Source organism: Hibiscus syriacus, unplaced genomic scaffold (assembly GCF_006381635.1).
Source record: "Hibiscus syriacus cultivar Baekdansim isolate YM2019G1 unplaced genomic scaffold, ASM638163v2 tig00002237_pilon, whole genome shotgun sequence".
NCBI classification, from domain to species: domain Eukaryota; kingdom Viridiplantae; phylum Streptophyta; class Magnoliopsida; order Malvales; family Malvaceae; genus Hibiscus; species Hibiscus syriacus.
In genome coordinates, this window is record NW_024061918.1 from 13,178,380 (window position 1) to 13,197,791 (window position 19,412).

Sequence of the window (19,412 nt, forward strand, 5' to 3'; positions counted from 1 at the left end):
CAACCCATATGGAATTACATGCAACCTGAGATGGAGAGGTTATCCTAATTTTAGTTATGTACAAAATTTGAAGTTGAATTATTAACCAAGACCACCTCCATAACCATAAATGCAAAAGACATCATTAGAGGCGATGGTGGAGAAGTTGGTAATTTCACAGGAATAATTCATTGCTTTTCATAAAAATTCCAAGGGAAAACTGAAGTGCATCTGCAAGAGTTAGATAAACAAGTGAGCCAATTAGCACAAAATATGGAGAAACTTGAGTCACAAGGAAGACTATCTTCTTAAACGGAGTCAAACCCGAGGGAGAATGTTAGTGCTATTACCATTTGAAGTGGAACAATTATTAATTCAGAAGTCCCATATAATACCCCAAAATTTTGGTTAGTGACCAAAATGTAAATTTTTAAAAGTTAAGTAGCCAGAGTATAAATTTTGGAAAAGTTTAGGGATTAAAGTGTAATTTTAAAAAGTTATGTAATCCGACCCTGTAAATGAATAATTTACCCCCAAGATTGACATTTCTGTGGGAATCATATTTTTTGTACGGATTTGGTATTAAAAGCTATAAAGTGATCAAGTTCGGTAAAATTTCGGTAAATTAGATCGAACAGAAATTTTGGAAAATTTTGAAGGATGGTAAATTAAGCTTAGAAATATTATTTCCACATTTTAAAATAATGGAAAAATAATATGGAGCAATGGATTTGAGGATTTACTTTTATGTTAAATTTGGACCATTGGATTAAATTGGTAAGATTGTAATTTTTAGGAAATTGCAAGGACAAAAAGGTAAAGTGGGAAATACTTTGTTAATCTTTGACTTTGGAAGATGATAAGGTTTATGAGGCTTGATATTAAGGTAAATATCAAGTTTCATTAAGGGTAAATTAGTAAATATATTTTAATTTTAAGGGTAAATTGATAATTTAGTATTTAATGAATTTTTAATTCATTATTTTATAAAGAAAGATGAATAATTTTCAAGGGAATTTCTTCATCTTCACCAGCATAGCCGTGAGCTCCTCCCAAAGGTAAGAAAAAAAAAATATTGTTTTTAATTTTTGAGCAATTTCCTTTGGAATTTAAGTTATGTCGTGAAATAGGAAATTGTTCTACGCGAAAAAAACTATCTTTTGGTACCATTTATGCTTGCTAATCTTGCTTGATTTCAAAGATCTTATATTCTAGGGTTTGTGTTCACATTAGGGTTCATGAAATTAATGATGAATCTTGATGTTTTTGAGGTTATAGATTCATTTTCAAGCTTGTTTGATGATTAAAACATGTTCAATCTTCCTAGAAATGTTTCTTTGATATTCAACCAAATTATAATTTAGGGAAACTTTGTATTTTTATGAAATTTGATTAGGGCTTTGATTGTAGAGATGATGTACGGTTGGATGAAAGTTGATTTCATGTTTGAATCTAATCAAAATCGAGCAAAATAATGAAAAAAAAACTAGTTTTGGAACTTTGAACCATTTGGCCTTTACCTTAAAGGATGAGGAAAATTCTGAAAAAAAAATATGTAAGGGCTGGAAATGATGTAGGAAGTATTCTAGAAGCCTTAGAAAAATGTGGAGACCATTCTATAATTTTTGAAAAGTTGGGGACCAAATTAGTAATTTTAGAAAATTTTTGGATTGTTGTGTAATTGTTTAATAGTTGATTTAATATGCTGGAAATTAATGTTGAGTGTTGAAATTGAAGTTAGGATGTGATATTTGACTATTTTGGAAAGCATGTAAATGTTAAGGTTTAAATCACAAATATGTAAAGGTTGGGAGCTTAAATGAAAATATTTTGTGAAGTTGGGATTAAAAGGAACTTGAGTAGTCAATTTGAAGTATTAAGGTAAACATTTATGTTGTGACATGAAAATTGTATCGAATAAGCATCAAAAGATTTATTAAGAATTTATTTTCCAAAGTATGCCTATGTTAGTAAGATTCTAACATTTGGTTTGAATTTGTATATGTTTGGTAATGATGTTCATAGAGATTGAGTGCTTGAATCAAGATCAAATATTATTAAAGCTTAGGATAAGCTTAAGGATGAAACGGGAAATTCCAAGGAGTATTGCAAGCTGAGGACACCAGGTGAGTGCAAATTTAATTTGTACTTATGTTATCGAACAACATTGGCTTGCGATGAGCCAGTGACGGAGTTACTATGATAAGAAGTGACTCCTAAAATATTATGTGATTTATGATACATTCTTTCATGTGCATTTGGTGAGCTAATAGAATTAGTGAACAAGTTGAAAATGCAATTTGAAAAATTTGCCTAGATTGATGTTCTGAACAGTAAGTTTAGAAAATCACCATAAATTCTAAAAAACTTAATTGATGATTATTTTATACCTTTGGATTAGTATACCAGTAGTTTTGTTTACAAAAAACAGAAACTGATTTCGAGGTGTATACAAAAATATGAATTTTTTACCGAGGATAGGTCAGAAAAAAGGGGCAGCAGAGTATGTCGGTCAACTTTGAAAATTTACCATAAATTGTACAAATTGAACTAGAAGGAGTGCCTTATATGGATAGATTTTTATTTGAGTTTAGTTTCCAGTGGTATAAACAATTTTTTTTAAAAGGTTTATATTAATACATAATAATATTTCTTCATTTGGAAATGTTTATATCATATTAGTTGTTGATTACGTCTGTAAGTGGGTAGAAGCTAACACTACCCGAAATAATGATGCCAAAACCACTATTAACTTGTTGAAAATTCTATTTTCCAGGTTTGGTACACTATGAGTGATAATATGCGATCAAAGAACCCACTTCATCAACAAGGTGATCGATATCCTCATGAAGGAATTTGGAGTAACTCTGCGGATGGTAAGCGGATTGCCACTACTTACCATCCGCAGACAAACGGACAAGCCGAAGAATCAAACCATGAGATTAAATGATTATAGAAAAAATTGTGAAGCCAGATTAGAAGGATTGGAGCCTAAAGCTTTCTGACGCATTATGGGCATACCAAACTGTATATAAAGGCCATATTGGAATGCCACTGTATCGACTCGTCTTTAGCAAGCCATACTATTTGCCACTCAAGTTGGAGCATCGAGCATATTGGATCGTTAAATAGTGTAACATGGATATGGACACAATTGGCAAGGCGCAGAAGGTAGATATTCATGAAATGGAAGAAGTCTGCAAGAATGGTTACGACAACGCTAGGATATTTAAAGAGAAACTAAAAGATTATCATGATAAATTTTTTTCTTTTAAATCATTTATTTTCGGTCAAAAGGATCTCTCATTTAATTCAAAGTTGAAACTTTTTGCAGGAAAGCTGAAATTGAAGTGGCTCAGACCTTTTAAAGTGATTCAAACATTTCCATATAGCGCAATAGAAATTGAAGATGATAGAAAATATCGATTCAAAGTAAACGGCCAAAGGTTGAAGCCTTACTAAGATAATGCTCCGGTCGGATTGGTCAACACATTAGGAGAGCCTGAAATCTTAGCGAAACTAGTTGTCGAGCTAAAGACGTTAAAAATACCGCTTTATGGGAGGCAACCCATATTTAATTCATTTTAATTTAATTTTTCATTCTCAATTTTGCTTTAAATTTTTAATCTTTGATTTTTAATTTTGTAGGTACCCATTGTTTAAGCTTGAATTTTGAACAAGCGGGAGTCGAAATTCATTCGAACAAAAAGCGAGAAATTGGCAAAATTCTGATTCCGAGACATGGAGAGACTGCACGAAAGAAACCAAATTTTGCAATTTGGAGCAGCCAATTCACGCATGAAGGAGGCATGCACTATCGAGTAAAGTGGTGAAATTTTGCCCCATATTTTTTTGGAACTCACATTTTCATTAATAAGGGTGCACGATAGCACCATTTCCTTGGACCTAGGCGTACGTTAGCCAAACCCTAAAGTTGGTCCCAATTTTTTTTACCGCTTACCCTAAACAATTCCCCCCAAAATCTAACATTTTCCCTTTTTTTTAATCAGCCGCCCAAAGACACCCAATCCCTTTCCAACACCTTTTAATTTTTAAAGATTCCATTATTTTATCATTTTACCCAAATTAAATAACTTTCTTTATTCCCAAACATTCATTTTTTCTTTATTATCCCACGTGAAACATACTCGAACAAAGAAAACATTTCTTCTTCCCAAGCCGTGTGCCACCCTCCATTTGACCAACAAGAACCTCTGTCGTTCATCTCTGTCTCTCCACTCCATTCACCGCCACTATTTGCCACCCAATAGTTAGTTCTCTTTACTCTTTTCAATATTCATTTTATACTAAACCTTTACTTTCAAAATGGTCCGATCTAGGAACCAAAGTGAAAACCCGTCCCGATCACCCATCACTATTGGTGGAGGCTATCGGTGCTTCGCTTCGCCACCTATGACGGAGGTACCGAGCGGCTCGAATTCCAAATCACGATAGCCATCACCGCCGCGTACACCCACTTCCCGACATGGTGGGCGTCGTGCACCGCTCCCGCTCGCACACTCGCCTATTTCAGAACCGGTCCACGTGCATGAACCATCCGCGTCTGCCACTGCTAATCATGACTCCACCAACTTTTTTGCACCACCACAAAGCTTCTCCGGACATTCCCATGCACATTCTAATCGACCTTTATCCTCTGCGGTCCGAACCTTCCAAACGGCACCATCGACATCTCACTCTCAATCGATGCCAGATGTTGCCCCGTCATTTGCCGCACACTCTACCATTGCTGATCAACCTGAAGTTAGCTTTGAGCCCGTCGATATCGGACCTTTGGTGATGTGGAACCCCGTGTTCCACTACTCCAAAGATTTACGAAACGATTTTTTGTTTCAATCCGGTGTATCACCGCAACCAAGCCCGAAACCATCGCTAGCACCCGAGCACTCTTCTTTCCGCCATTTTTTGGACAGTGTCGTGCTTCACATTCTGCCATATATTTGAACAAATCCGATAACTTAGGGGATAATGCATTCGACCCCTTTGATGAGCATAATCACCGTGGCCGAACCTATTTATTGTCGATCGAGGAAGTGATGCAAGAGTATCTTGATTTTGATGTTACTGAGGCATGGTGCTTTGATAACATCCGCCACTGACAATTTCAGGTTTGAAAATATATCCCATCATATACACTTGATATCTTGCACTTAAGTGATGTTGTGATGCATTATTTCGATGCAATTGGTTGGACTCCTTATCCTAATATTTCTTGCAATACTTATTATGAACTTGTATTTGAATTTTACACTACTTTTACTTTCCGACAAAAGTTTATTGTGACTTTCAGATTGACGGGGCAATACTTTAGGATGACATTAGTCGATTTTAATTTTTCTATGGGGTTCGTGATGGATATCATGGACAATGAATTTCTAACGTCTTTGTTTGAGATCCTACATGACTTTGACACCAGTATGGCCTATGATGCACTTACCGGCATGGAAGGAATTTAATTCGACTCTCGAAGCGTGACACATTCACGACTCGACTCATAATATATCACTGGTTTCTAGCATACAATTTCTCTGGATGTAACGACACTACATCCTATTTAAGTAAGGTTGCATTATTCTTTTTATGGTGTATGTAAATCAGTACAAAGGTAAACTTGGGATATTGGTTTGCGCACATCTTCGATAAGGTTGTGTGAACCAATCATCCCTTAATTCTCGACCCTTATATTAAGCACATAACTCAACGTTTGTTTCCATTAACGTTCGATACTGCTAATTTGACTTATGCTTTTCCTATGGACGCTTTGGACTATAGGTGCTTCGATTCAATAAGACTTCTCGCCGGAACACCTATCGCTCCACACATTGTGCCTCTCGACACCATCACGCCACGCCATGAGAACGTCTTCATGAGGAGGGTTGATTCTCCATCAGCACCGGGGGCTAGCGTACAATCAGACGTGCGAGAATAAATGCAAGGCGTCCAAGGTCACCTCACCTCCATCAAATCCAACCTCGTCGAAATTATCTCCTACCTTCGCCCGAGTTTATATCGACGTGGCCGCGGTCGTGGCTGTCAACAAATCGAGGAGTATTCATTTTCCCTCTACTTTGAAATATAATTTGAATTGCATTTTAGGACAAAATGATTTAACTAAGGGGGAGGATAGCACGATAGATTTTTCCTCACTTATTTCATGCTTGAAATTGGGTAATTTTGATTTTGATAAGCTTGACTTGTTGGTTGCTTATTCTCTTGATTTATTGATTAGTTTGATTGTTTTCTGATGAATTTTAATTTTTCTTTGAATTAACGATGGATGCTTGATAGTTTATTGGTTTAACTAGTAAGTTTCATGAAATTTAAGATGATCCATGGTTTACTGGTTAATTGATGCATTTACTTGGTACATTGAACCTGTTTGTGAGTTTCAAGCATAATGATCATATATTTTTTATTCTTGCTCTTTGTTTCTTTGTGTGTGCCGAGCTTTTTTGCATTCTAGAACTTGTGGTATGATGCTTATCGAGACTATATGCATGATGAATTTGATGTCTTGAATGATTTGAGGTACTTAGGATTAACCTCTTCACTACAAAAAAATACCTACCCTTTTATCTCTTAGTGAACCTTGTTTGAGCCGATTTTCCATTTTCTTTGATTTTCACCTCATCGAATTAAACCCAGAGCCTTTTATTTTATCTTCACTCTTTTTCTTACATTGTCGAGACTCAAGATCATTTTTGTTATATGAAAAAAGAAGTAGAAGAAGAAGAAGGATTCGGTTCGAAAAGTAACAACCAAAAACAAGAAAAAAATACTAATGAAAAATTATACTTGATGAAAAAAGAGGGTTTCACAAAAATGTAAAAATAATGAACAGTGTACTGTTCGAACAACAGGAAAAATAACCCTTGTTCGAATGATTTATCCCTTGGTTGTTTTATTTTGCTTATCTTCCCTGTGCTTCATATTTATTTGTGGTTTAAATCAATTCTTATGATTCTTTGTCTCGGTAATTCAACACTTTCTTTCAGCCTATTTCCCTACCCATACCTTAGCCAAGTTACAACCGATTAAAGACCTCTTGACATTTGCATCGAATTTGTTTTTAAGTAGTGGAGATTAGATCTAATTACAAGCTTATGGTTATGCTTTGACTTGTTTTGGCTTGAGAATTTCTTTGTCCTTAAACACTTTGAGCGGAATGAATGAATTCTTTATGAGATTATCGAGTTTTGCATCATGAGATTAGTGAGCTATTGGAATGTCTTGTTTCAATTAGATCCTAGCTTGTCACTTGCTTGAAATATTTTCTAGTCTCAATTCTTTGCTTAATTGTGGTTCATAGGACAATTGGATTATTATGTGTGACAACTTATGGTTTTAGTATGTTGATTGAGAAATGTTTGAGGACAAGCATTAGACAAGTGAGAGAGAATTTGACTAGTGTCTATTTTGTGCTACATTTTGTGCTTAAATACTCTTCGATCGTTCATCTTTATTTATGAATTCGACATTTTTATATGCTTTATGTACATGACAATGATTGCTGGAAAATATGCTTAAAAGGCCCAAAAACTGCAATTTTTATTCTGGAATCAAGGACGGAATAGTGGGCGTGAAATTGAGCATGAAATGCTGATGTGGCAGTGAGCCAGTAGTTTCTAGAAGGTACAGTCAGCGGTTCTAGAAGGTGGATGGAAGGCTGGAGCATTTCAAGAAATTTAAAATTCAATATTTTAGAATTATCTTTTAGGTTTAATTCAAACAATTTTTAGGATTTATCTCTTTTAGTTTTCATCATAATTTAGGGTTTTAGAAGGCTATAAATACCCTCCTAGGGTAAGCCTATTTCATCATTCAGAATTATCGAAAACATTTCTTCTTTTGTTCTTTCTTTCTTAGCTTTCATAAAAAAATATTTACTTTTACTTTGTTAATTTCTTTTAAAGATTTCATTTCAAAATATGCTAAGTATGACCTTCGTCATGCTTAGCTAATTTTCTTCTAAGTCGAGGGTAAAACCAATGATTCAATTCTAACGTGAGAATTGAATAGAACTAAAGTAACTTTGGATACATTTCTCAATTCTCTGTGCTTATTTCAAATCAAAATAATTTTCAAATCCAAACATAGTCGATGGACGAAATGTTGTTGCGATTAAACATGTGGAAGGAAGGATCAACTTGATAGAAAATTCAAATTCCTGGGAACATAGTTAGCAAATTGCTACTAAAGAGGGAATTGAGGTCCGAAATGGTTTTAATTGAAACAACCATCGAAGTCGGTTTTTATGCACTTAAACGATTTTGGTCTACAACACTGTTGTTGCGTAGACCAACTTTCAATGCCTAGATCAAATAATTATGCTTGGGTATTCAATATACAAAGCTTGTCGCAAGGATTTATCCTTGTAGACAAAGTAACCAACGTGAATATCGAAGGGTAAATCTCGTTCAATGATCCGAAGAAGTTGAGTCAAAGCTAACACCCAAGGCTGATTTTCCAATTATGGTTCCAAGTTCCATTTTTCTTTTCACTTTCTTTAAATCTATTTTCTTCTTAATTTTTCTTTACGATTCTTTTACTTTATACTTATTTTATTCTTAAATTCCTCAACTACACAAACCCTCCAGTTCATTTCTTTCCATTCAAATACACGCCAAGGTCCAAAGTCAAGAACAAAGAATTTCATCTACCTCCTTAGTCTCTGTGGGACTGACCCTTACTTTTCCTATACTATACTTAATTTTCTTTATTTTTTAAGAATAATAAATTTATTTTGACGTGAAAAATGACAACACCAGAGCTCGTTGATATTAGTTGTGAAAATGAAAGATGATTTTATATGGTTATACATAGATTATCATCAACTAAATGAAGTGATACTAAAAGATAAGTATCCTTTCCAAGGGATGGATGATGCCCTAGATTAGCTAAAAAGAAAATCAGTGTTTTCTAAGATTGATATTTGATTTGAATATCATCAATTAGAAGTAAAAAAGAAATATATTTCTAAAATGGTTATCATGATCCAATGTGACTAATACGAGTTTGAGGAAATATCATATGAGTTGAATAATGCTCCTATAACATTGGTGTATTAGATGAATCAAATTTTTCAACCCTACTAAGGTCAGTGATGGCAATACTTCTTAATGATATTTTAAGCTATATAAAGATAAAAGAAGAATATGGTACACGTTTTCGTATAATGTTTCAGACTCTCCTATAGGAAATAAGCGTAAATCACTAGAAAATATAAATTATTATTGAATAGAAACCTTAAGGAATGCCTCTGAAGCTTAGAAAATTTCTTTAGAATTCACTGGTTATTATTGAAGGTTCATGAATAAATTACCAATGATTCCCTCTCCACTTACCAAGTTATGAGGAAAAGAATTGTCGTTTATTTGGACAGATAAGTGTCAAGTAAGTTAAAGACGCATGATAGTAAAATCAACCAAGATTCTATGATGTGGAAGGTAACTTTGAAAAATTATCATAAATTCTATAGAAGGTATTATAAGGTTATTGTTTATACCGTTGGATTGGTAAGTTAATCTAGTTTCATGTAAAACAAACGAATTTGGTATATAACACTGTTGTTGCGTAGAACAACTTCCAATGTCGAGATCAAAGAACTGCACTTAGGTATTTGGTATACAAAGCTAGTCGCAAGGACTTTTCCTTGTAGACAAAGTAACCAACGTGAATCCCGAAGGGTAAATCTCGTTCAATGATCCGAAGAAGTTTAGTCAGAGCTAAAGCCCAAGGCTGATTTTTCCAATAAAGGTTCCATTTTCTATTTTTCTTTTCACTTTCTTTACTTTCTTTAAATATATTTTCTTCTTAATTTTTCTTTATGGTTATTTTACTTTCCACTTATTTTACTCTTAAATTCCCTATCTACACAGTCCCCCCATTTCATTTCTTTCCATTCAAATACACACCAAAGTCCAAAGTCAAGAACAAAAAATTTCATCTACCTATTAGTCTTTATGGGATCAAACCTTACTTCTCCTATACTATACTTAATTTCCTTTATTTTTCAAGAAGAATGAATTTAATTTTGATGTGCAAAACGACCTCGTCAAATTGGCGATGTTGCCGGGAACTAACAGTAAGTTATCAATTTTATTTGTTTTTAATTTATGACCAGGAATAACCCGGTAGAATTACTAGATTTTGACATGGAGATCGAAACACGACCCCAAAGAATCCACACACAAACACTTTGAGAAAGAAGAAAATGAAAAGAAGAATAAGAGATAAGTTTAGATCCAGATCTGAAAACAAAATCCAAAATTGATGTATACACTGAATCAAATTACAAAGATCAAATTTCGATGGTAGAAGATACAAAACAAACTATTGGTGAGCTAGCCGCAACTCCTACAACTCATATTCCATTATGCATAACCTTTCCACAAGGCGAAGTTTGATTTCAATATAAAACTGGCCTTATTAATCTCTTTCCAAGTTTTCGTGATCTTCCCAATGAAAATCCACCCAAACAGTTGACGGAATTCCAAATGGTTTGCTTTAGCATGAAACCACGGGGAGTTTTCGAAGATAAAATAAAATTGAGAGCTTTCCCTTTTTCCTTAGTTGATTCGGCTAAGGAATGGTTATTTTACTTACCTCCGATTTCAGTTAATTCTTGGACTAACATGAGTCGTATTTTTCTTGAAATGTACTTCTCAGCAGCCAAGGTAAGTGAGTTAAGAAGGAGCATTCTTTCAATATGAAAAATGCCAGAAGAAAACTTTATGATTATTGGGAAAGATTCAAGAAGCTTTGAGTTATTTGTCTGCAGCACAGATTAATCGAGTAAATATTTCTTTAGTCATTTTACGAAGGACTGTTACCTTTAAAGATGAAAATGATATATGCCACCAGTGGAGGAGCATAAGTCAATATAACTCCAACAACTACGAGAGAATTGATTTCGTCCATGGCAACCAACTCTCAACAGTTTTCAAGTGAACCCAACTGATGGGTTCATGAGATAAGTACCTTTTCCATTGAAAATAAACTAGATAAATTAACTAAAGTAGTCAATTTACTTGTTACAGGAAAATTTGGAGTAACAAGAACTTGTGGGATATGCACGATGCCATTTCATTTGATGGATTGCTTCCTGATGTTGGAAGAAGGAAGTAACACACAAGTCAATGTCGTAGGAAGTTTTCCAGGACCTCCCCAGAGACCATACAACCCGTATGGAAATACATACAACTTGATATGGAGGGACTATCCTAATTTTAGTTATGTACAAAATTTGAAGTTGAATTATCAACCAAGGCCACCTCCACAACCATAAATGCAAAAGACATCATTAGAGGCGATGGTGGAGAAGTTGGTAATTTCACAGGAAGAATTCATTGCTTTCCAAAAAAATTCCAAGGGAAAACTGAAGTACATCTGTAAGAGCTAGATAAACAAGTGAGCCAATTAGCTCAAAATATGGAGAAACTTGAGTCACAGGGAAGACTACCTTCTTAAACGGATTCAAACCCGAGAGAGAATGTTAGTGCTATTACCATTCGAAGTGGAATAATTATTAATTCAGAAGTCCCATGTAATACCCCAAAATTTTGGTTAGTGATAAAAATGTAAATTTTTAAAAGTTAAGTAGCCAAAGTATAAATTTTGGAAAAGTTTAGGGATTAAATTATAATTTTAAAAAGTTTTGTAATCCGACCCTGTAATTGAATAGTTTACCCCCCAAGATTGAAATTTCTGTGGGAATCATATTCTTTTGTACGGATTTGATATTAAAAGCTATAAAGGATCAAGTCCGATAAAAATTCGGTAAATCAGATCGAATAGAAATTTTGGAAAAATTTGAAGGATGATAAATTAAGCTTAGAAATATTATTTCCACATTTTAAAATGATGGAAAAATAATATGGAGCATTGGATTTGAGATTTAATTCCATGTTAAATTTGGACCATTGGATTAAAGTGGTAAGATTGTAATTTTTAGGAAATTGCAAAGGCAAAACGGTAAAGTGGGAAATATTTTGTTAATCTTTGACTTTGGAAGATGATAAGGTTTATGAGGCTTGATATTAAGGTAAATATCAAGTTTCATTAAGGTTAAATTAGTAAAGATATTTTAATTTTAAGGGTAAATTAATAATTTAGCATTTAATGAATTTTTAATTCATTATTTGGTAAAGAAAGATGAAGAATTTTCAAGGGAATTTATTCATCTTCACTAGCATAGCCGTGAGATCATCCTAAAGGTAAGAAAAAAATTTGTTTTCAATTTTAAGCAATTTCCTTTGGATTTTAAGTTATGCCGTGAAATATGAAATTGTTCTACGGTAAAAACACTATCTTTTGGTACCATTTATGCTTGCTAATTGATGTGATCCTGTCTAGCTCCAATTCAATATTAATGGTTATCAAGGTATTAATCATGTATCTATGGGTTCGTATTGAATGGTTGCAATTGAGTTAAGAGAATAAATAACCAATTGCAAGAACTGCTAGATTGAGGATGCATTAGACCGAATATTTTACCTTTGGGATGAACCGGTATTGTTTATAAAAAAATGGATATATGCTATTATGCATAGATTATCGATAGTTAAACAAAGTAACTATCAAGAAAAAATATCCTATTTTGAAGATTGATGACTTTTAGATCAGCTTAAAGGGAGCATCAATTTTCTCTAAAATCAATCTTCGAATGGGATATTATCAGTTAAATATTAAAGAAGAAGATGTTCCAAAGATAGTTTTCAGAAAATGGTATGAACACTATGAGTTCGTAGTAATGCAGTTTGGTTTGACAGATGCTCAGGTAGCATTCATGGATTTGATGAATCGAGTATTTCAATTATACTTGGATTAATTTGAGGTGGTATGTATTGATGACATTCTGGTATACTCGAATACAAAGATAGAGCATGATGCTTATCTTCGTATTGTACTTGAAATACTTAAGGATAAAAGGTTATATGCTAAATTGTCAAAGTATTAGTTTTGGCTATCAAAAGTTGATTTTCTTAGTTATGTTGTCTCAACATATGGAATAAGAGGTAAAAAATATATATTATAAGAAAAAAAAGAAAAAGAAGAAGAAGAAGAAGAAGAAGAAAAAGAAGAAAAAGAAAAGAAAAAAATGAGAGATGCTTAAAAAATATTTCACTTGTGAAAAAATGCGAGACTAAAGACTTTGAAGTCAAGTCTGATGAATGTCTATTTTATCGAGGAAGAATTTGTATTCCTCATGATGATGAGTTGAAGAAAAATATTCTTTCTCAGGCACATTATTGTCCACTGACTATGCATACAAGTGGGAACAAAATGTATCAGGATGTAAAAAGTCATTTGGGTGGCCAAGTATGAAAAGAAACATTACTAAGTTTGTTGCTACATGTTTGACATGTCAACAAGTAAAAGATGAGCATAAAGTGATTTCGTAATTGTTGCAACTGATTTCTATTTCAGAGTGGAAATAGTAAAGAGTCACTATGGATTTTGTTATTGGAGTACCTTTGACATCAAATAAAAAGGATTCTATTTGGGCGATAGTGACCGGTTAATTAAATCGACACATTTTATTTTGACACAAATAGACTATGCATAAGATAAATATACAGAGTTATATATCAAGGAGATAGTTCTATTATAAGGAGTATCAATATCCATTATATCTGACAGGGATCCAAAGTTCACTTTAAGATTTTAGAAATATATGCATAAAGTTTTGGGTACTTGATTGAATTTCAGTACGATCTTTCATCCACAGACAGATGGTAAGTCAAAAAGTACTATTCAGATATTAGAAGATATGTTGAGTGCATGTGTGATTGATTCCAAGGAATCATAGGAAAAGAAAAGTATTTGATTTTAGTATAATTTTCCTACAATAGCAGTTATTAATTGAGTATCAAGATGGCTCTATATGAAGCTTTATATGGGAGAAAATGTCAAATACCATTGAATGGGTTCGAGTTAAAAGATCGAAATCTTGTTGGCCCAGATTTATTGAAAGAGGTTGAGGATAAAGTAAATATAATTCAAGATAATCTCAAAATGGCATTTGATCGGCAAAAGTCTTATGCAAACTTAAAGCGAAACGAGATTGAATTTTATGAAGGCGATAAAGTTTTTCTTAAAGTATCGCCTTGGTAAAAGATTTTGTGTTTTGGGTGCGAAGGAAATTTAAGTCTAAGATTTATTGGACCTTATGAGATATTAAAAAGAGTTGGACTGCTGGCTTATCAGTTATCATTAACTTCAGAGGAAATTGAGATCCGATCAGATTTGACTTTTGAAGAAGAACCAGTTTGGATCTTAGCTCGAGAAATCAAAGAACTGTGTAACAAGACGATTCCTCTAGTTAAAGTGATTTAGCAAAATCATAATATCAAGAACGTTACTTGGGAAAGAGATGATGATATGAAGAAATAATATCTACACATCTTCATATCAGGTTAAAGATTTGGATTAAATAGATTCCAAATCTAATGATTAGCATGATCTTCACAAAATCCTCAAATTAAAGAGGAAAAATCGGAATTCAAGAAGTTGGCAAAACCAGAAGAGGTTTTCGCATAAGGCGAGGGCATGCCTTACAAATTTGTATAACCCTAAATTAGGGTTATGAATTTACAAGGTAAAAAGGGAGTTAGGGTTTTCATAGAAAGTTTTAAACTTCGAGGATGAATTTTCTTAAGGATGGGAGAATTGTAATACCCCAAAAATTTAGATAATGACCAAAATACAAATTTTGAAAGTTTGATGGTCAAAGTAGAAAATTGGGAAAAGTTTAAGAAATTAAGTGGTAATTTTCCCAAAAAGAATTTTATTCCATAAATGGATTTATTTAGTGACCAAATTATAAATTTGGTGACCAAAGTATAAACTTTGAAAAGTTTAAGAACCAAAATGTAATTTTAAAAATATTACAAATGGGTCACAAAAATAAGAAAATAAAAACATTATTTTCACATTTTTAAAATGTTGGAAAATAATATTTAATGGTTTAATTCCATGTTTAATTTGGACCATTGGATTAAGGTGACTGAATTGTAATTTTTGGAAATTACAAGGACAAAATGGTAAAGTGGAAAACTAATTTGTTCATCTTTGACTATTGAAAGATGATAAGGCTGATATTTCTCTGATTCGGAAGATGATAAGGATAAGTATGTAGGTTTTATGGTAATTATGAAGTTTCATTAACGGTTTATTGGTATTTTCCCAAGTTAATGAATTAAATATTATTTTAAAGGATGATAAGCATGATATCAATCAAAAATATCATGCCAAGATGTCCATCTTCTCCAGCAAAGGACGTGAGATAGCTTGGAGGATTTCAAAGATCCCAACTTCTACAGTTTTTGTTCATATAAGGGAACATGAAATTGATGATGAATCTTGATGTTTTTGATGTTCTAGATTCATTTTCAAGCTTGATTTATGGTTATAACATGTTCAATCTTCCTATAAATAATTATTTAAAATTTGGTCAAAAGAGTAAATTGTAGAACTTTGTGCTTTAATGAGAATTGATAAGGGATTTCATTTTAGAGATGTTATAAGGTTGATTGAAAGTTGATTTCATGCTTGAATCGAATCAAAATCGAGCAAAATCATGAAAACATAGTTTTCAAGGAAAAGGAATTCGGTTAGGATGTATATGAGTGAGAAAAATTATTGAAAAATTATATAAGGTCTGTAAATGAGGTAGAAAGTATTCTACATGCCTTAAAAATTTTGGGGACCATTCTATAAAAGTTGGGGGGACCAATTAGACAACTTTGGAAAAGTTGTGAGTGGTTGTATAATTGTTTAATAGTTGATGTACTACACTGGAAAATGCTGTTTTGGAATTGAAATGAGTGTTAGTTGTGAAATATGACTATTTTGGAAGTTTGAAAAGATTGGTGATTTAAGTACAATATTAATATAATTAGGGTACTTAAATGTAATTATGCCTTTGTAAAAGCATTTGAATGGTAATAAATTCAATGCTGTAATTTTTGATATTAAGAATCTAAGTGATAAAATGGTGAAGGACCATTTTGAGTAAATTGAAAAAGTTGGTTCCAATGTTAAAAGGAATTATTAAGTGTTTAGTATGTTGATAGAAAATGAGTTTCAAGTATATTATGGAGTTATTTTGGGATATGTTTATGTTAGTACAATACTAACATATGTATCATTATGAATTTGTGATTTATATAGATTGTGATTGATTTGTGATCGAAGCAAGTCAAATAGAAAAGGGTTTATTGTGGAACATAGTGAGGCATATATTTTGAAAGATATAAAGTGTCAAGGTGAGTGCAATACATGCATGGAATTATACATGGATGTTTTATACATCATCAGGAAGACTTACGATAAGTCGATCTTGTTTATATCAGCATGATATTATGTCATTTTTATAACTTCAATATGACATTGATATGTCATAATGTGAAATTATAATGCATTGATCATGAATAATGTGATATTTTACCATGAATGTTATTCCGAGTATGAACTGCCCAATGTTAAATATTGATAATATATTTTGCCATGGATGGATCAAATAAAATAGACTATATGCCCAAGTAAGTCATTGAGGGATAGGGTATAGTTGGTATGCCATAGAGTCCAGCAGCAAGCTGCATATGGGATACACTAAAGGATACCTAGTGTATATGGTGGGAACGACCTTATGTGTCATATGGGACTGTACTTAAGGGTACCTAGTACAGATGGTGGACACGACCTTATGTGTCATACGGATTAGCACTACGGTGCTTATATTTGACTCGTGTACCAGGGTCCTCAGGGTTTTATAATGGGCTATTGTCTATGGATTATGGTTTATTGTTAATAAATGGTAACCATGCAAATAAGCTTTCGAGCTTATGGGTTAAATGGTAAGTATATTGGTAAGAAATTTTATATTATGTTGATCATGGTAAAATATTGGACATGCATGTAACATGATCTTATGGCATTTGTTTTTGACAATGAAATTCATGCATGAATTGTATTGCACTGTTTATTGTTTTAATTCCCTCACTAAGTTTATACTTAGCGTGTGATGATTTTCACGCGTATGTAAAAAGCCAGGAATAGAGTAAAAAGTACAAGGCACTACGAGCATCCAGGAATACACTACAATATCAGTAAGACATCCTATGATGGAATTTTGACTTAGATAGTGGCATGTAATTATTAATGTTCTATTTGTAGAGTTGAACAAATTTGGAAACAAAATGGTAACTTTATAGTGATGAAAGGTTAATTTTTTATGAGTTTTATATATTTTGCTGAAATTATTGTAGCAGTTACTGTAGCAGTGCATTGATACACATTTTAAATTCGATGCTTTTGTGCATCGGTACACTGTTCACGTACTATAGCAGTGCATCAGTGCACTGATCACTGTTCATAATACTATTCATTAAAAAAATCTTTTATCGTAAATTTGTTATAACAAAACATGATTCATATGATATGATATTTTTATAATATCATTTACAATTTTAAGAAAATAAATTTTAAATCACTTTTGAATTGGAAATGGTTTTAGAAATTCGGGTGACATTTATAATCTGTATAGGTATAATTATACGGGTTATGGGTGTTACAATGCATAAATGAGTAAATTTAAGATAAAGTAAGGTAGAACTCCCTTAGATTGAACTTGATGGATCTTCAATGATATGAGTATGTCATGAATAAAATTGGTGTTAGACAGGATCACATCAAAACCACTGAACGTTCGAGAGACATTAGGTGTTTTAAATGTCATGGGAGGGGCCACGTATCTACACAGTGTCCTAACCGGAACACCATGCTCTTACTTGGAAATGGTGAAATCGAATCTGAATCTGAAGAAGAAGAAGAGGCATCCACTGAAGTCAATGAAGAAATAACCCTTGCAGATCCCGTTGATAGAGGAGAAGCTCTGATAGTAAAAAGAAGTCTGAGCCTTCAAGCCACGGAGGACAATGCACAGCGAGAAAACATTTTTCATACCTGGTGCCATGTGAATGAAAAGGTATGTTTTGTTATTATAGATGGTGGAAGTTGTACTAACGTGGCCAGTACAATTATAGTGAAAAAGCTTGGTTTGAAAATAATGAAGCACCCAAGCCCCTATAAACTACAGTGGCTAAATGAATGAGGAGAACTCAACGTTAACAAACGGGTGATAATCTCTTTTTCAATTGGAAAATACAAGGACGAGGTTATGTGTGATGTTGTTCCTATGCACGCTAGTCATCTACTTCTTGGAAGGCCATGGCAATACGAAAAAAGAACTATCCATGATTGTTTTACCAATCAATACTCGTTCAACCATAAAGGGAAGAAGATTGTCCTTACTCCTTTAACGCCGAAACAAGTTCATAATGATCAAGCCAAAATGAAACAGAGTGTTGAGGCTATAAGGAAAAGAAAAACATCAGCAATCGTGGAAGAAACTGATCCGAGAACAAGTGCTTATTCTTCAAAGTGCTTGATACGAGAATGCCTACTGACAAAATGTAAGGTTAAAGATGATTATTCTTACTTTGAAAATGCAGATTTTTTCTTTGACTTGTAGGATGTACTAAGAGACATCATTCGTTAACATGAAGGTTTAGGAGACGTGTCCTTTGAAAATCCAAAAGATGTATGTATTGAACAGCAAAAAGATGCAATTTTTCATTCAAATGATGTGACCTTAGGAGAACCAAATAAAGTGACTCTTGAGGACTTAATGAACAAGCAGATTGAAGAGTTATGGGACACCACTTTTGGGATGCCAAGGGACCTAAACTTTCAAAGCAAAATTACATGGACATATCTCAAACAAGTACCTATTGAAGAGATCCTCACTTTTGAAAAAACAACAACTATGGGATAGAGGAACGTTGAAAAGAAACTACCTTTCGATTTCATGACAAATTACTTTAAAGAAAGGGGGATGATGTGATCCAAATCAGCAACATAAATGGCCTTGCATCTCCAACCTTTCACAATAATCAAAGGATGATTTTCTTTAACTTATTCTTTCTTTATACCATAGTTATAATAATAGTTTACATACATTACATTTATAGATATGATGATGATATTATGTAATGTATGAAGTTACAAATATGAACCACATATTTATACATCTATAAGTTATACTACTTAGCTTATAATATGCTTTCTTTTGTAGGTGCATAATCAGCCACATGATGGGAGCTAACTTAAAGCTAGCATTGGAGTCCAAGAGTTATGGAAACTTGACTAGGACAACTCTGGGACAGCTCAAGAACATTTTGGGACAAAGTTGCCAGCTGACCCCCGAGCTCATAGCTGACTTGAGCTGGACTTTTGAGCTAGCTAGAAACCTTATTTCAACTGGAGAGTTGCACCATCATCACCACCACACATAGCACTTCAAATATGGTCTAGGTTAATTTTTGTGGATTCGTACTTTTTCACGAAGA

At 33.2% G+C, this 19,412-nt stretch overlaps 1 pseudogene; it reads left to right on the top strand.

Moving 5' to 3' along the window:
• The first annotated feature begins 2,767 nt into the window (after positions 1 to 2,767).
• LOC120140917 overlaps positions 2,768 to 19,412 on the top strand; it is a 57,177-nt pseudogene continuing 40,532 nt past the window's right edge.